This window comes from Trachypithecus francoisi, unplaced genomic scaffold (assembly GCF_009764315.1).
Source record: "Trachypithecus francoisi isolate TF-2019V2 unplaced genomic scaffold, Tfra_2.0 Lachesis_group17, whole genome shotgun sequence".
Taxonomy (NCBI): domain Eukaryota; kingdom Metazoa; phylum Chordata; class Mammalia; order Primates; family Cercopithecidae; genus Trachypithecus; species Trachypithecus francoisi.
Window position 1 is genome coordinate 69,377,429 of NW_022681462.1, and position 18,716 is coordinate 69,396,144.

The following is an 18,716-nucleotide window of genomic DNA, read 5'->3' on the forward strand; positions in this document are numbered from 1 at the left end:
CCTTCTTTTTTAGTTTAAGACCATTCCAAAGGCATCATTGATGTGATGATGGCATAGATGTAGATGACAAGTGGGTGGGAAAGTTGAAAGAAATGGAGATGATATATTTGAGATGGGGTCATGAAAAATTCTGAATCATTCATTCTGAGTAATTTTTTGCTTTTTTATTAGTAATAAATGATAACTTTAAACTCTGAGTATATATTGGTCACTGAGTGTTTCACATAGCTAATTTTTATATCCCGAACTAGCTTCTGAAAAACAGGGACTATTAATTGTGCTTTCTGTGTTATCACAGGATCCAAAAGGAAAACTCCTCCAAGGTCCATTTTTTACGTTTAGGGGTACATTACATACACACTCAAGACTCATCTTCTTCAGGAATCCTTTATGAATGCACCCCCTTCTATTTCAATCTCTTCCATTTTTAAAAATTTTAAATTAAAAATACAGAAAAGTATAAAGTTTTCTTGCCTTATGGAATTAGAGAGTTGCCCGACCTTGGCTCAGTATAAGCTCCACCTCCCAGGCTCACACCGTACTCCTGCCTCAGCCTCCTGAGTAGCTGGGACTACAGGTATGTGCCACCACGCCCAGCTAATTTTTGTATTTTTAGTAGAGACGGGGTTTCACCATGTTAGCCAGGATGGTCTCGATCTCCTGACCTCGTGACCCGGCTACCTCAGCCTCCCAAAGTGCTGAGATTACAGGTATGAGCCACCACGGCCGGCCGGCCGACCTTCCTTCCTTCCTTCCTTCCTTCCTTCCTTCCTTCCTCCCTCCCTCCCTCCCTCCCTCCCTTCTTTCCTTTTCTGATGGAGTTCTTGCTGCTTGCTCTTAATCTTGGGACTTCCAATTTTCCCTGCTGGATTGGGGTACGCCAGCTGGCAGCTGTTTCCCCAGACACCAGGCCTTGAAGAAGTGGTCTGTGAGTCCCCTCTAGCCATCAGATCTAGTGGGATGCTGTCTCCTAGATATATCTTGACTTCTCCCTGCTACAATTCTGCATCTTAGTCTCTTGGTAACTGTATTAATCTGTTCTCACAGTGTGATAAAGAACTACCTGAGACTGGGTACTTTATGAAGAAAGAGATTTAATTGACTCACAGTTCCACAGGTTGTACAGGAAGCATGGCTGGGTGGCCTCAGGAAATTTACTATCATGGCAGAAGGTGAAGGGGAAGCAAGCACGCCTTATCATGGTAGAGCAGGATAAAGAAAAAGGGGAGGTGCTACCCAACCAGATCTCAGGAAAACTCACTCACTATCTTTCTTTCTTTTTTTTTTTTTTTTTGAGATAGAGTCTCGCTGGAACTCCTGGCCTCAAGCGATCCACCTGCCCTGACCTCCCAAAGTGCTGGGATTACAGGTATGAGCAACTGCACCCAGCCAGGAGAATAAAAATATATAGTAGGTGGGAGCTTTCATTGCCTCTAATCTGGAAAAACTCAGTGACCTGCCAAGTAACAAAAAATCCTCCTATAATTGGGAGGATTAATTATTTCTGGTACTGAGATATACATTGGATGTGGTATATATCTTCATTTTTTATTTTTCTATGAAGACTTTGTGAATCTCCTGTATCTAATAGTTTAAATATATTTTGAGTACGTTAAATGAAACCCTAATGAAGTATGATTTGGAGGTTTTCTTTTGCTTCAAAAAACAAAATCTATATGCTGTCACTTTAAATCTTTTCCCTCTTTATTTGAAGGCAGAAATAATCAAGATATTTTCTCTAGGGCATTTTGGGGACCTGGGACTAATCTTAAGCAGGTGGCATATGTGACCAACCTGTGTGTTGTGAGTCAGGGATGCTGATAAAAGCCTCCTATGTTTTTCCACCAGCCTCTCATATTTTCTTTCTGTTTTTTATTTTTTGAGACAAGGTTTCACTGTGTCACCCAGGATGGAGTACAGTGGTACAATCTCGGCCCGCTACAACTTCTGCATCCTGGGCTCTAGCAATCCTCCCATCTCAGCCTCCCCAGTAACTGGGACCACAGGTGTGCACCATCATGCCTGGCTAACTTTTGTATTTTTGGTAGAGACGAGGTTTCACCATGTTACCCAGGCTGATCTCGAACTCCTCACCTCCAGTTATCCACCTGCCTTGGCCACCCAAAGTGCCGGGATTACCGGCATGAGCCACTGCACCCAATGCTCTCTCATATTTTCTAAAATACTACTATCAGACTTATTGGCCTTTAGAAATATGAATATTCTTTGGAAAGGGAAACCATCTCAGTGAGGATTTGTTTATTAGATAGCTGTCCATGTTTGACATCTGGCTAGGAGTAAGAGTTTGAAGAAATATAAAACAGGTAATTTGGAAAGGATACTAGGAGGTATGATAGAAGAAGAAGAGGAAATTTCCTTGTAATTTTGCCTAGGATGAGCCCTTAATGTAATTAAGGATGGTCCTTCCTTCCTCTGCTTCCCCCGGGATTTTAAGACCTGCTTTCCTTTTTTCCATCTTTTCTTCTTCCCAGACTAAGAAGTTCAAGAGGTTTTGAGGTATAGTGGCTCATGCCTGTAATCCCAGTGCTTTGGCACGCCAAGGCAGGATAGTCACTTGCGGCTAGGAGTTCAAGACCAACCTGGGTAAAATACCAAGACCTGGTATCTACACAAATTATTTAAAAAATAAGTCAGATGTGGTGGCATGTGCCTGTAGTCCTAGCTACTTGGGAGGCTGAGGCAGGAGGAACGCCTAGCCCAGGAGTTTGAAGCTGCAGTGAGCTACGATTGGTGCCACTGCATTCCAGCCTGGGTGACACAGTAAGACCCCGTTTCAAATATACAAAACATAATGACAACAACAAACAAAAGGTTTGGGGCCATAAAAATGAATTATTGTAAAAATTGACTAAAAGGGAAAGGTCATGTATACTACATAGGAAATGTCCCCTAAAGGAAATTCTCAGTAAAATTTTCCTCCAATGAGTCTCAATTATATTATAATTTTTCCTTTCAGGCAATCTTTATTTAAATTATCCTACTTAAAAATCAAATTACGAATCTCTAAAACTGTGATTTCCAAAAACACTGAAGTTTCCTAAAATGAGATTATGCATCAGCAGCAGTGGCACCAGCTTAAATAAATTTTGTAATGGAATTGTCAGCATTGCTCATATGTTTAGGGCAAAACTTCTGCCAAATTTTGTAAGATAACAATCAAGTACTGCATGACCTTGATAGATTATTTTCTTACTTTAGTAAAACCACATTCTGCTTTGAGAAAGGTCAAACTCAGAGCAAGGGTACAGCTTCCTCTTTACTGGTCTTTCATAAGTTTGTCATCTGATACAGGGACATGGTTAGGTCAAAGGGGGAATGTGCTTTATCTAGACAGTTTAAAATTTCTTCTCAAAGTACCTAATCCTTTGGGGCAAACTTTCATAGATTTATATTGCTTTTTCTCTGGTGAATGATGCTAAATTTTATTACTTTGAAAGTTATTGACTATTCTGTGATTAAAGAAAAAAGAATTTTTGAGACAGAGTCTCGCTCTGTCGCCCAGGGTATGGGTGACAATTTCTTGCTTTATTTTGTTTTATTACAAATTTGCAAGAAGGAATAAAGAAGAATGCCCATATAACCCCAAATCCCACCTGCCCTGATAGATTATTTAGTATTAACATAGTGACCCATTTCCTTTTAACTTTTTTTAGGGTGCATCGCTGAAATCATTGGTAGGTAAAGTTTTGCATATACACACTGCTTTTTGAAAAGTAGTGGATCCAGATTGTGTTGCTCTTCACAAAAAGAGGCTGGGACAAATGGAAAGGTAGACCATGTTCTTGGTAGGAAGCCTAACGGCATCAAGATGTTAGCCGATTAGAGATTAGCACTATCCATTAAAATTACAATTAGGCCATTATCCTAAGCAAATTAATGCAGGAACAGAAAACCAAATACTGCATGTTCTTACTTATAAGTAGGAGCTAAACATTGGGTACCCATGGACATAAAGGTGGCAACAAAGACACTGGGGACTACTTATAATTATTATTATTATTATATTATTGTTATTATTTTTTTGAGGTAGTGTCTCACTCTGTCTCCCAGGCTGGAGTGCAGTGACACAATCTCGGCTCACTGCAAGCTCCGCCTTCTGAGTTCACGCCATTCTCCTGCCTCAGCCTCCTGAGTAGCTGGGACTACAGGCACCCGCCACCAAGCCCAGCTAATTTTTTGTATTTTTAGTAGAGATGGGGTTTTCACTATGTTAGCCAGGATGGTCTTGATCTCCTGACCTCGTGATCTGCCCGCCTCGGCCTCCCAAAGTGCTGGGATTACAGGCGTGAGCCACCGTGCCTGGCCCAAAAGTTGAAATTATTTTTAAAATTACAAGTGTATGTACATTTGGACCCGGCATTCTATTATACTTTTAATAATGATTTCTAGAGATAGTATTGAATGAATGTTATTCATTGCTTTTTTTTTGTAATAGCAAAAGAAATGGTCACTTCAGAAAAGTTTTTTAGAAAAAAAATTGGAAGCAACATAAATGTCAATCAGTATAGGCCTTGTTAAATTATTTATGGCATAGCTACACTGTGGAATACTATATAGCTATTTAAAAATGAGTAAGTGCTTTTGTATTGATTTAGACAGATCTTCAAGATCTATTAAATGCAAAAAGTAACTTACTGGAAAAATGTGTATAGTCTTTTATAGTTTGTATAAAAAAGGAAGAGGACAAAGAATGTATATTGTCTTTGACCCTTCTGGAAGGCCAGACAAGAAAATACTAATATTGATAACCCATTTGAGGCTGAGAATGGAAACCAGTGGGCCCTGGAGCAGAGTAGGGGTGAGACTTTCTATTGTGTATATTTTTATACTTGTTTGCTGCTTGGACAATGTGAATGAATGAATGCGTTATCTATTCACATTAAATTAAAATAGAAATAAAGAATGTGTGGGCTGGGTGCAGTGGCTCATGCCTGTAATCCCAGCACTTTGGGAGGCCGAGGTGGGCGGATCACCTGAGGTCAGGAGTTCAAGACCTGCCTGGCCAACATGGAGAAGCCCCATCTCTACAAAAATTAGCTGGGCATGATGATGGGCACCTGTAATCCCAGCTACTCAGGAGGCTGAGGCAGGAGAATTGCTTGAACCCAGGAGATGGAGGTTGCAGTGAGCCAAGATCGCGCCATTGTACTCCAGCCTGGGAGACACAGTGAGACTCCGTCTTAAAAAAACAAAACAAAACAAAGCAAAACAATGTATGGTTCTTTACTAAGATGATTAAGATAATACTATCGACCCATTATCAGTAGGACTTTAATATTTAGTTTAATTATAACAGTGATACATTTGCACTGAATCACAATACCACATTTATTCAATTTTAAGATGTATTTTTTCCACATATTAAAATTTTTGAAATGAGTGGTTTCCCCCTGCCTATTACATATAAATATACCATGCTTAATTTTGCTGTTTGGCTGTTACTGAACATTCAGGTAATTTCTACGTCTTTTTCTTTCATTTTCATTTTGAATAATTGTCTCACATTGGTTATTTAATCATTAAATTTTTTTTTCTCTTTCAACAATTAGAAACCAGGTTGCAATGCTACAGTATGGTGTGGTGCTTAAAAATATGGGCTCTGGAATCACACTGCTGGGTTTCAATCCTGACCCTTCTAGTATCTTCAGGTTGAGTAGTGTTGGCAGTAACCCAAGTCTCCTAATTTGTGGGGCAGATTTAGCACCATGCTTGGCACCAGCATAAGCACTTAGTTAATATTATTTTTTTGTCACAAAAATATTTCTTGATATATAAGAATTATCTCTAGTACAGATTTCGGGAAATTGCATTATTTAACAAAAGGGCATAAACACTTTAGGACCCTTGACAGGTATTGGTAAATTGTTTTTTCACAAATTCTTATCGATGTGTTTGCCTATCAGCAGTATCATACCAACAACCAGTATGATATTTTTAACTCCCTTTGAATTAGAGAGGCGATAATATTTAAATATTTAATTTTTTAACTACTAGATTGATGGAAGTTTCTTTTTAAAATTCCATATATTTAATTGCCATTTAGATTTCTTCTTGTGTGAATTTGTTTATTAATGACTTCTTTGCCATTTTCTAACGTAGTCTTTTTTTTTTTGAGACAGAGTCTCGCTCTGTCGCTCAGGCTGGAGTGCGGTGGCCGGATCTCGGCTCACTGCAAGCTCCGCCTCCCGGGTTTACGCCATTCTCCTGCCTCAGCCTCCCGAGTAGCTGGGACTACAGGCGCCGGCCACCTCGCCCGGCTAGTTTTTTTGTATTTTTTAGTAGAGCTGAGGTTTCACTGTATTAGCCAGGATGGTCTCGATCTCCTGACCTCGTGATCCGCCCGTCTCGGCCTCCCAAAGTGCTGGGATTACAGGCTTGAGCCACCGCGCCCGGCCTTCTAACGTAGTCTTAATGTTTATCTGATTAGTTTATATGAACTGGGTACAACACTGATACTTTAACTTTACATTGTTTTATGCATTTTAACTTGTTTTAAAGGAAATTTTTAAATGAACTCAGATTACCTTTTAAATTAAAAATATGAAGATAGTATTCAAACAAAAGGGTATCTATAACATATTGCACAATTTAAAGACTAATAATAAGCAGGGCTCAGTGGCTCACACCTGTAATCCCAGCACTTTGGGAGGCTGAGGTGGGAGGATTGCTTGAGGTCAGGAGTTCGAGACCAGCCTGGCTAATATGGTGGAACCTTGTGTCTATTGAAAATACAAAAATTAGCTAAGCATGGCGGTGCACACCTGTAATCCCAGCTACTCTGGAGGCTGAGGCATGAGAATCGCTTGAACCTGGGAGGCATAGGATGCAGTAAGATGAGATTGAGATTGCACCACTGCACTCCAGCCTGGGTGATGGTGAGACTCTGTCTCAAAAAAAAAAAAAAAAAAGAAGACTAATAATAAAATTAACACCTCTACACCCCACATTCAGCTTAAGAAGTAGAACATTAGTGGTACTTTGGAAAGCACTATGTAAAACTCCCCAGTCTCAACCTTCCCAGTCTTGGGGTTACCAGTCGTAAATTTTATGCCTTGCTTTTCTTTTTTTTTTTTTTTTTTTTTTTGAGACGGAGTCTCGCTCTGTCGCCCAAGCTGGAGTGCAGTGGCCAGATCTCAGCTCACTGCAAGCTCCGCCTCCCGGGCTCACGCCATTCTCCTGCCTCAGCCTCCCGAGTAGCTGGGACTACAGGCGCCTGCCACCTCGCCCGGCTAGTTTTTTGTACTTTTTAGTAGAGACGGGGTTTCACCGTGTTAGCCAGGATGGTCTCGATCTCCTGACCTCATGATCCGCCCGTCTCGGCCTCCCAAAGTGCTGGGATTACAGGCTTGAGCCACTGCGCCCGGCCTTTAATGGTATTTTTAAAACTAATGTTATTATATCTTGTACTTTATAGAAATGCTGTTGATATTTGTGAACTGATTTTTGGGTCTAAGAACCTTACTTATTCTAAGAATTTATCTGGAGATTATTCCATCAGATTCTATCATTTTCAAATAACCACAGTTTTCTTTCTACTTTTCCAGTTCTTTCTTTCTTATCTTATTGGGCTGCTTAGACCCCAGTACAATATTTGATAGAAGTGATGATAGTGGCCATCATTTTTAAATGTCTGATTTTAATGGATATGATTTTAATGTACCACCTGCTAGAGGGTTTTTGAAGATACTCTTTTTCTCTTTGTCCTGTATTCTGAGAAACTTCTTGACTTCTATCTTCTAGTATACTAATGTTTTTTTTAGTTAAAATATTTTTTACTTTTTAAGATAGAGACGGGTTCTCACTGTGTTGGCCAGGTTGGTCTTGGAGTCCTGGGCTCAAACAATCCACCTGCCTCGGCCTCCCAAAGTGCTGGGATTACAGGGATATGCCACCGTGCCTGCCCTGATTCTCTCTCTTTTTTTTTTTTTGTCATGACAGCCTATTGTTAAATTTTCATGTTTTTAATATGCTAACTAGTCCCTTTGATTTTTTATTTCAATTAAAATTTTTAATTTTTAGTTATTCTAATTGTTCAGATCTGCTTTGTCAGTTTTTATATTCTCCTATTTATACTTTCAATGTTAAATACATTCTATATATTTATAAAATAAATCTATAATTGATCATCCAATATCAAAAGTTTTTGCAAGCTGATTTTGCTGTTGTTTCTGATGACTCTCACATATTGTGGCTTGTTTCTTTGTGTGTTATATAATTTTTTATTGTGAGGTCATGTTCCTTGGAACTTTGTGAGAATTCTTTGAAGTCTGACTTTAAGGTGTGTCCTGCCAAACATAATTTGCTTATACCTGCTTGCACTGTAAGAAAACCTGATTCCAGGCTGGGCACGGTGGCTCATGCCTGTAATTCCAACACTTTGGGAGGCCGAGGCAGGGGGATCATGAGGTCAGGAGTTCAAGACCAGCCTGGTCAACATAGTGAAATGCCGTCTCTACTAAAAATACAAAAATTAGCCAGGCATGATGACAGGTGCCTGTAGTCCCAGCTACTGAGGGGACTGAGGCAGGAGAATAGCTTGAACCCAGGAGGTAGAAGTTGCAGTGAGCTGAGATTGCGCCACTGCACTCTAGCTTGGGCAACAGAGTGAGATTTCATCTCAAAAACAAACAAACAAAAAACAAAACAACAACAACAAAAAACCTGATTCCAATGATCCATTCACTAGCTGTGTAACTCTAGGCAAGTTACATAACCTCCTGGCCTCCCTTTCCTCATTGGTACAATGGGATACCGAGTGTATACTTGGCTGGGTAATGAGTTAATATGTATAAAGTGTTTAACGAACTGCTTGGCACATGGTGTGTTCTCAATATGTCAAATATCATTATTACTACTTAATTTTTTTTTCCAGTTAGGCTGTCACTGAGTACAGCATACTGTGATATCACCAAGAATTATAGAGCACTGCTATAACATTACTTGACACATAGCTTCAGATATGGCCGTATCATCCTCTAAAATAAAGATCTATTTTCCCTAAGTTATTTCCTGAAAGTCTTAGATCACTGGAGAGGCTGGAGTTGGGGTTGGGAAGAGTGGAGGGGAAGTTGATGAGGAGAAATGGTGAAAGGATCTCTCTGGAGGGGCTACTGCTGACATTACAGGGTCCCCCCAAAAATAAAGCTGGTTCACCATCTAATTGTCCTACAGAAAAGCCCTTGAGGCAACACACACTGCCAATGCACCCAGAGCTTCCAAAGAGTCTTTTTAGGAGGCACTCTTAAAAACTAATGACCAGCCAAGGATTCCGACATTTCAAGAAAACCTGCAACATGAAAGACACATACCAAAACAAACAGAAAAATGGAATTCAGATGTTAGAAGGCAGAGAGTTCTTGACCCTGGAAAGAGTAAAGTCGAGTTACAGTCACTGCTTGTAAAGCTGTTTGATCTGCAATGTTAGCACTGCCATGGCCACAGTCTCATATCACTAAGGACTAGATGCAAGTAACCCACCACCAGATTATAATGGCTTAAACAAATAACCATTTATTATTGTCACAAAACAAGAAGTTGGAGGTAGCAGCTGCAAGCATTGGTTCAATATCCCAATTATGGCAGAAATGGCACCTTTGTGATTTTCTCCTTTGTTTCCTCATGGTCCAAGATGGTCACTGCAGTTTCAGGAATCATATCTTGTTAAAGGCTGATGCAGTCCCCATGCCCTTCTTTATGAGTGGGAAATCCTATACAGAGTATGAGGGAGGCTGTTAATGGGAGTAGCTTAACGGCTGCCAAGGGCTCAGAGAAATCTTACCTCATATTTATAGAGCCCAATTTCTCATCAGAGGACTCTTGGCTTAGATTGGTGTTAAATGCAAGTAATCAGGTAATGATCATTGTGATGGTTAAAATTGAGTGTCAACTTGATTGGATTGAAGGATGCAAAGTATTGTTCCTGGGTGTATCTGTGAGGGTGTTGCCAAAGGGGGTTAACATCTGAGTCAGTGGGCTGAGAAAGACAGACCCAGCCTCAACCTAGGTGGGCACAATCTAATCAGCTGGCAGCATGGCCGTAATAAAAAGCAGGCAGAAGAATGTGGAAAGATGAGTCTTCTGGCCTCTGTCTTTCTCCTGTGCTGGATGCTTCCTGCCCTTAAACATCAGACTCCAAGTTGTTCAGCTTTGGGACTCTTGGACTTTCAACCACAGACTGCAGGCTGCACTGTTGGTTGCCCTACTTTTGAGATTTTGGGACTCAGACTGGCTTCCTTGCCCCTCAGCTTGCAGACGGCCTATTGTAGGACCTCACCTTGTGACTGTGTGAGTCAATTACTCCTTAATAAACTCCACTTTATATATATGTATTAGTTCTGTCCCTCTAGGGAACCCTAATACAATCATTTATAAATTAGTAGATTCTGCCACTGCTGACACCTGTTTGCCTAATGAAGCTTCCTATCTAGTTAACTGACAGTGTGCCCTTGTGGGACTGTTATCACTAACATCAAAAGGATGGCGGGGGAGGGGAAAAATCCCACAGTGGGTCTTAAGAAGACAGTTTTACAAGCACATCACTTTTCAAAGGTTTAACACCATTTATTTTTTATTTTATTTTTTTATTTATTTATTTTTTTGAGACGGAGTCTCGCTCTGTCGCCCGGGCTGGAGTGCAGTGGCCGGATCTCAGCTCACTGCAAGCTCCCCCTCCTGGGTTTACGCTATTCTCCTGCCTCAGCCTCCGGAGTAGCTGGGACTACAGGCGCCCGCCACCTCGCCCGGCTAGTTTTTTGTATTTTTTAGTAGAGACGGGGTTTCACCGTGTTAGCCAGGATGGTCTCGATCTCCTGACCTCGTGATTCGCCCGTCTCGGCCTCCCAAAGTGCTGGGATTACAGGCTTGAGCCACCGCGCCCGGCCAAGTTTAACACCATTTAAAAACCATTTCGTATTACATACGATATAGAAAACATCCACAAATGGTTTAAAAATATGTTGCTGTGACTATGTAAAGCTGGCAGTGTTCTGTGGAACTCTATAAGAGTTTTCTAAGTTCCTCAGGAGATTAATTCACAGGTGAGCTAAGCTAACTTGGGAATCAGTCCCTGGAGCTGGGTTGTAGATGACAACAATTTCAACTTTTTCTTTTAAACATAACAAAGCTCAAGCACCATTATATAATGGTAATGTAAATCAAAACCACTGGGGAAAAATCACCCGTAATTCCACTACTTTAACAAATAAACCATTTTCATTTTTCTGTGTTCAGTCCATATATCTTTAATGGTGATTGGCATATTTCTTTAAAGGACAAATCACCAATCTAAATGCAAGCTGCTCTTGAGCTATGAGAGATGCTCACCGAGCATTTGGGGGATAGGGCCACACAAGAGGTTTGATTCACTGTCTCTAAAACTCTTCTGACACTTACAAAGTAGCAAATTTTTTTTTTTTTGAGACGGAGTCTCGCTCTGTCGCCCAGGCTGAAGTGCAGTGGCGCGATCTCGGCTCACTGCAAGCTCCGCCTCCCGGGTTCACGCCATTCTCCTGCCTCAGCCTCCCGAGTAGCTGGGACTACAGGCACCCGCCACCTCGCCCAGCTAGTTTTTTGTATTTTTTTAAGAGAGACGGGGTTTCATCGTGTTAGCCAGGATGGTCTCGATCTCCTGACCTCTTGATCCACCCGTCTCGGCCTCCCAAAGTGCTGGGATTACAGGCTTGAGCCACTGCGCCCGGCCCAAAGTAGCAAATTTAAAAAATCATAATTTGTGTGCACATCTCATCTGTTCTAGATTATAATCTCTCAGAAGACAAATAAGAATCATGGTTTACTCACGGTTGCATTCCCTGGAATACCTAGTGTGTACCTTGTCCATAAAAGACAATTAATAAATATTTATTGAAAAAGTGTCCAGCCTGGGCGACAGAGCGAGACTCCGTCTCAAAAAAAAAAAAAAAAAAAAAGAATGGGGGCAGGCACCATGGCTCATGCCTGTAATCCTAGCACTTTGGGAAGCCAAGGCAGGTGGATCATCTGAGGTCAGGAGTTCAAGACCAGCCTGGCCAAGATGGTGAAACTCTGTCTGTACTAGAAATACAAAAAATTAGCTGAGTGTGGTGGCATATGCCTGTAATCCCAACTACTCAGGAGGCTGAGGCAGGAGAATTGCTTGAACCTGGGAGGCAGAGGTTGCAGTGAGCTGAGATCGCGCCACTGCCCTCTAGCCTGGGCGACAGAGTGAGACTCCATCTCAAAAAAAAAAAAAAAAAGTGAATGGGGCTGATCAACATGGGGGTGTGGAGGCTAGGACTGGGACCAGGAGGTGACAACAAGGCTGGCTGTTCCCCAGTTCCTTTCTGGTTTGGCTAGTAACACAGTCTTGCATGAGAAGAGGGCTGAAGGGGAAGGGAGTGTGGGACACCACCATCAGTTTTCTCAGTGACGCTCTCTGGGGTCCCTGTCTGCTTCTGGCCACCCTAAGCTCTCATCTCTATTTACCTAGAGACCAGAGAAGAAACACTGTGTGATCTTTGAGACGCTCTACCCTCTGGTATCTACTTGCCAGGGTTGCTGTAAGGATTGCATGAGTTCATATATGTAAGCTGTTTGACAAAATGCTTGACATGTGGTGTATTCGGAGATTAGGTAGAGTCCATGGGGGGCACAACCAGAGTAACAGACAGTCCTAGAAGAGGCATGCTAGAGACAGCCCCGAGCAGTTAGGGGCCCGAGGACAAGAAGTAATTTGGAGATAGCCAGTTAAACATTTACCAGCACACCCTGAATAGAGGTATGTGCTTGGACAAAAAGCCTCGTACTTAGAGACTTCAGGACGAAAATGCAAATGGACAAAATCACCAACTCCATCATTGGGGGCAGCAGAATACCATGAGTGGCAGAGAGAAACGAACATTTCATTCAGGGGTCATCATCCAGGAATAAGGCCAAACTAGTCCTTCCACAGCAGAGACCAGCAAAGATCCTGGATACCAACTGGATCTGAAGCCCCTCCCCTCAGTGCCCCAGAATGCTGCAATCCAGTATCACTGAGCTGCCATCCTGAAGATGCCACTGGGCACCTGTCCCCATGACTGAATCATCCAGAAGACTGTTTAAAAGCCAAGGCTATGAGACTTTTGATTGGCTGGTCAGTTTTCAAATAGTTGGAATCTAGAACCCGGTTCTCATCTCAGATTCACTTTTCCACCTTGACTTTTACTCCCCCTCAGTGAGGCACACATTGTCTTCTGGTGCTCACAGGCCCAGCAGTTAAGTGGTAGACATCTATTTGTTTCTGTCTTTTTCTCCATAGCGACCAGTCCTGATGGACTATTCAACGATCGCTCCTCCTTGGCTTATCAGGCCTCATACAAATCACATGCTGACCCAAATGACCAATGAACTGCCTCTGAAAGAACCAAAGCGACGGGGGCTGTGGAGCTGAGGACCTCTCTCGAATCTCTCCAGGCTGAGAAATCAGTGGCCCACTTTTTCTGATGGTAAAATAATAATTAGTATGATTGATATTATTAATAAAATTATTAAAGAATGTAAAGCTTGATGAAATCTCTTTGGGTGATAGGAAAATGAATTGCTATAGGATCTTGGGTTTTTGTACTGAAAAAAGAGAATTTTTTTTTTTTTTTTGAGATGGAGTCTTGCTCTATTTTCCAGGCTGGAGTGCAGTGGTGCAGTCTCAGCTCACTGCAACCTCTACCTCCTGGGTTTTAAGCAATTTTCTCTGCCTCAGCCTCCCAAGTAGCTGGGATTACAGGTGCTCACCACCATGCCTGGCTAATTTTTGTATTTTTACTAGAGACAGGGTTTTGCCATGCTGGCCAGGCTGGTCTTGAACTCCTGACCTCAGGTAATCCACCCGCCTCGGCCTCCCAAAGTGCTGGGATTATGGGCGTAAGCCACTGTGCCAGAGAAATGTTTTTTAATGGTGTTTTTAAACTGTTCTACGCTAGAGGATGGACAGTCTGCTTTCTGTAGACCTCCTGATTACGTTATCCTTGATCTTATATACATTAGTCTCTGGTTGGGGGAAAAAATACACATACACACACACACACCCCAAACAGATTCCATTATTCTCAGTGAAAAAAAAAAACTCACTAAATTTGTAGGTAGTACCTCAGTGATAGTGCTGATAGGAGGGGAACTAAGGTCAAGAATGTCTGTTGCATCCATTACTTGTGCTTTTTTTAAAAAACAGTGATTTTACACTTATACGGGGCTATTTTGACCTGGCTACATCAAAATGTCTGCTTAAAAATGTCCTGCTTCAAACTTATATTGTATTTGGTCTTGCAAGCACATCCTATCCTGACCACCTCACTCCCTGCTCCTTAAAACTATACACTAAAAAACACAGGAGCATTTGCCCGTGGCACAGGTCAGGAAGAATCCACAAACAACCAAAACACAAAAACACAAAAAAATGACAATATGCTTTTTATATATAGTGGGAGCAGTAAAGCCTATGCAAATTCTTTTTCTTTTTTTTTTTTTTGAGACGGAGTCTCGCTCTGTGGCCCAGGCTTGAGTGCAGTGGCCGGATCTCAGCTCACTACAAACTCCGCCTCCTGGGTTTACGCTATTCTCCTGCCTCAGCCTCCCGAGTAGCTGGGACTACAGGCACCCGCCACCTCACCCGGCTAGTTTTTTGTATTTTTTAGTAGAGACGGGGTTTCACTGTGTTAGCCAGGATGGTCTCGATCTCCTGACCTTGTGATCCATCCGTCTCGGCCTCCCAAAGTGCTGGGATTACAGGCTTGAGCCACTGCGCCTGGCCCGCAAATTATTTTTCTTCATCAAATCTTTTAGATGTAATTTTAAAATTCTAGACGTTCAACTATCTGTAGGTGATTGGTAATAACCGTTTTGCTGGCTGCACAGTGTGAAAATACTATAGCATATAATGAGAAGTAGGAGACAATTCTATCTTTTGTGGTCAAGGCCCTCAGATGTCAGACATGTTGTGGTTTTCTTCTGCAAGAGAAGTGGGAGGTGGAATAGGGAAGTAAGGAGAAAAGGGAAATGACTGAAGAGATTCAGTCATTCATTAAAGAAATACTCATTGAGCCCTACTGTATTCCAGCAATATTCCAGGCACTGTTAATAGAAGCAAAACAAGCCGGGCGCGGTGGCTCAAGCCTGTAATCCCAGCACTTTGGGAGGCTGAGATGGGCGGATCACGAGGTCAGGAGATCGAGACCATCCTGGCTAACACGGTGAAACCCCGTCTCTACTAAAAATACAAAAACCTAGCCGGGCGAGGTGGCGGCGCCTGTAGTCCCAGCTACTTGGGAGGCTGAGGCAGGAGAATGGCGGGAACCCGGGAGGCGGAGCTTGCAGTGAGCTGAGATCTGGCCACTGCACTCCAGCCTGGGTGACAGAGCAAGACTCCGTCTCAAAAAAAAAAAAAAATAGAAGCAAAACAAAAATCTCTGCATTTGGAATTCTAACTGGAATAAGGTTATACTGGACATGAGTATGGGAACTGTTGGCACATAGTGATGTGTAATGTTCTCATTTGAGTCTACAGTATATTTCTTATAGCTATGTTGGAACATACCATCGATATTAAATGCAAATATTCACCTATGAGAATTCTTACAGCAATTGTGGTGGTGCTGTTCTTGATGCCATTGGTGAGCCAACATTTGCCATATACAAGAAGGTATGTAGAAACCCAAAACTGAAATTAGAGGTAGGAAATATGGCTGGAAAATGTTATGGAAATGCCATATATATATATTTTTCAATTTTGTGAACATTTATTTGTTAATTTCTAAAGTTAAGTTCTCTCTCCTTTTAAAATATGTCCCTTCTTTCCCCTCCCAACTTTTATTCCAGTTTCACGGCGTACATGTGCAGGTTTTATACATGGGTAAATTGCGTGTCACAGGGGTTTGGTGTACAAATTATTTTCTCACCCAAGTAATAAGCATAGTACTCAACAGGTAGTGTTTTGATCTTCACCCTCCTCCCACTCTTTACCCTCAAGTAGGCTCCAGTGTCTGTTGTTCCTTTATTTGAGTCCATGTATACATTTTTGTTTTTTTTTGAGACGGAGTCTCGCTCTGTCGCCCAGGCTGGAGTGCAGTGGCTGGATCTCAGCTCACTGCGAGCTCCGCCTCCCGGGTTTACGCCATTCTCCTGCCTCAGCCTTCCGAGTAGCTGGGACTACAGGCCCCCGCCACCTCGCCCGGCTAGTTTTTGTATTTTTTAGTAGAGATGGGATTTCACCGTGTTAGCCAGGCTGGTCTCGATCTCCTGACCTCGTGATCCACCCATCTCGGCCTCCCAAAGTGCTGGGATTACAGGCTTGAGCCACCGCGCCCAGCCGAGTCCATGTATACTTAATGTTTAACTCCCACTTATAAGTGAAAACATGCAGTATTTGGTTTTCTGTTACTGAATTAATTTGCTTAGGATAATGGTCTCCAGCTCCATCCATGTTGCTGTAAAAGAGATGATTTCATTTTTTTTATGGCTGCATAGTATTTCAGGGTGTGTATTACCACATTTTCTTTAACCAGTCCACTATTGATGGGCATCTAGGTTGAATTCCATGTCTTTATAACCTCATATTTTTGTGGAACTGTGGCTTCTTCCTGGTCTTTGTTACAGGAAAGACATTTAAGTGATGTCAGCTATAAAAAGGCTAAACTCTAGTCATCTGAAAGATAAAACACCAGAATCTCTAACTTTAGTTTCATCAACATTTTCCAGGTCTTTCTTCTATATCGCCACCTAAAAATCATTTATGATCTTATGAAAGTATAAATTCCAGATAACTACAATTTGTTTTGAAGACTGTGATAGACGCTGCTAGTTACCTGCTTAGTGACCATTTCCCTCTTCTTTCTTGTTGAGATAATCCTAATTTTATTAGGGCAGCAATGGCATTTCTGGGTATAGATGGGAACTTTCCCAGCCAAATCGGGGGCCACATGACATGCTTCTGGCCAATAAGATGATACAATAAAGACAGATATAGTTGGTACTATCTTTACCTCCCTTTTTTCCCTCTGTGGCCTTGAACAGTATATATGTGATTCCTGAAACTGCAACAGCTATCTTGGACCCTGAAGAAAAGAGTGGAAAATTACAGAGGTACCATTTCTGCCATGATTGAGATATTGAACGAATGCCTGCAGCTGCTACCTCCAAATTCTTGTTATGTCACAAAAATAAATGGCTGTTTGTTTAAGCCATTGTAGTCTGGTTTTCTGTTACTTGTAGTTGAATGTTATCCTTGGCGATATGAGACTGTAGCCATAGCAGCACTAACTCTGTTGATCAAACAGCTTCACAAACATTGATTGTAACTTGACTTTACTCTTTGCAGGGTCAAGAACTCTCTGGTTTCTGACATCTGAATTCCATTTTTCTCTGTTTTGGTATTTGTCTTTCATGTTGCAGACTTTTTTGAAATGTCTGGGATCCTTGGCTGGCTATTATTTTTAAGAGTGCCTCCTAAAAAGTCTCTTTGGAAACTCTGGGTGCATTGGCAGTGTGTGTTGCCTAAAGGGCTTTTCTGTAGGATGATTATATGGTGAACCAGCTTTATTATTGCGGAACCCTGTAATGTCAGAGCCTGAAGGCCTTTTTTCTGGGACTATCCAGTTTCTCCAGAGGATTGATTAGGTTTGGTGGTGGGGGGACATGGGGTGGGGGTAGGTACATGCTTGGTTGCTGGCATTTTGGGAGCAGGAAAGGGACATGCCTGACATATTCACAGTTCAGTACATAGTCTCTTACATGAAACTCCAGTCTTTTCAGCTCTATAACTCATTTTGTTCTGCATGTGGCTTAATCTTCAAGTTCAGAGACTGTTGGGTTAATCGGAGTATGAACCTCCGTTCTCTTTTTGGGTAGTGAGCAGAGAGGGGTCTGGCTGCTTGAGAGTTGTTCAGGAGACTGGAAGTCCAACCATTTGCCACACATGTAGCCCTCCAATCTTATTAATTTTGGAGTCTCAGCTTCACTTCTACCTTCTGTGGTTCTTGCTGCCTGCAAGCACTGAGACTGTTTATAGCTCATTACCCATTGAAGTTCCCCTCCAAGATGCTTAGATTTCCACTTCCTCTGTCCTATTAAGTCATTTTTACTTCTCCATTCACTTTCCATCTTTCCTAAGTTTGCTGAACATTCTTTGTTCTTGTTTCCTTCTCCAACTTGTTGCTAGGGGCTAAAACCTCTTTTCTGTGTATTCCTTTACTATTGTGTCACTGGTGTTTGGGAGGAGGCACAGAAGTGTGGTCACTCTACCATGCTTTCCTTCCTTTTGCTAGTTAACTTTATTTTGAATCCCAGAATGTATGGTAATGAGCATTTTTCCTAGTCTGTTTTATGTTGCTGTAATGGAATATCACAGACTAGGTAATTTATAAAGAAAATGAATTTATTTCTTACAGTTCTGAAGGCTGAGAAGTCCAATGTTGAGGGGTCTGCATCTTGTGAGAGCCTTCTTGCTGTGTCATCACCATGGAGAAAGGCAAGAGAGCACACAGGACAGACAGGATAGGGGCCAAACTTATCTATTTGTTAGGAGCCCACTCCTAAGATAACATTATTTTCAGGGCCTAATCATATGTTAAAGACTCCACCTCTTAATACTGTTACAATGGCAATTAAGTTTCCAATACATGAATATTGGGAGACAGATTCAAACCATAGTAGCATCCCAGTAGTTGGCTGTAGGAATGAAAACCCTGAGAAGA

General features: G+C 41.8%; 1 long non-coding RNA gene across 1 annotated transcript; it reads left to right on the forward strand.

The window, feature by feature from the left end:
* The first annotated feature begins 1,319 nt into the window (after positions 1–1,319).
* LOC117062442 lies at positions 1,320–17,324 on the forward strand. Its single transcript, XR_004428375.1, has 3 exons — positions 1,320–1,369; positions 13,295–13,481; positions 17,038–17,324. It is a non-coding gene; the product is annotated as an uncharacterized LOC117062442 (long non-coding RNA).
* Positions 17,325–18,716: the final 1,392 nt, after the last annotated feature.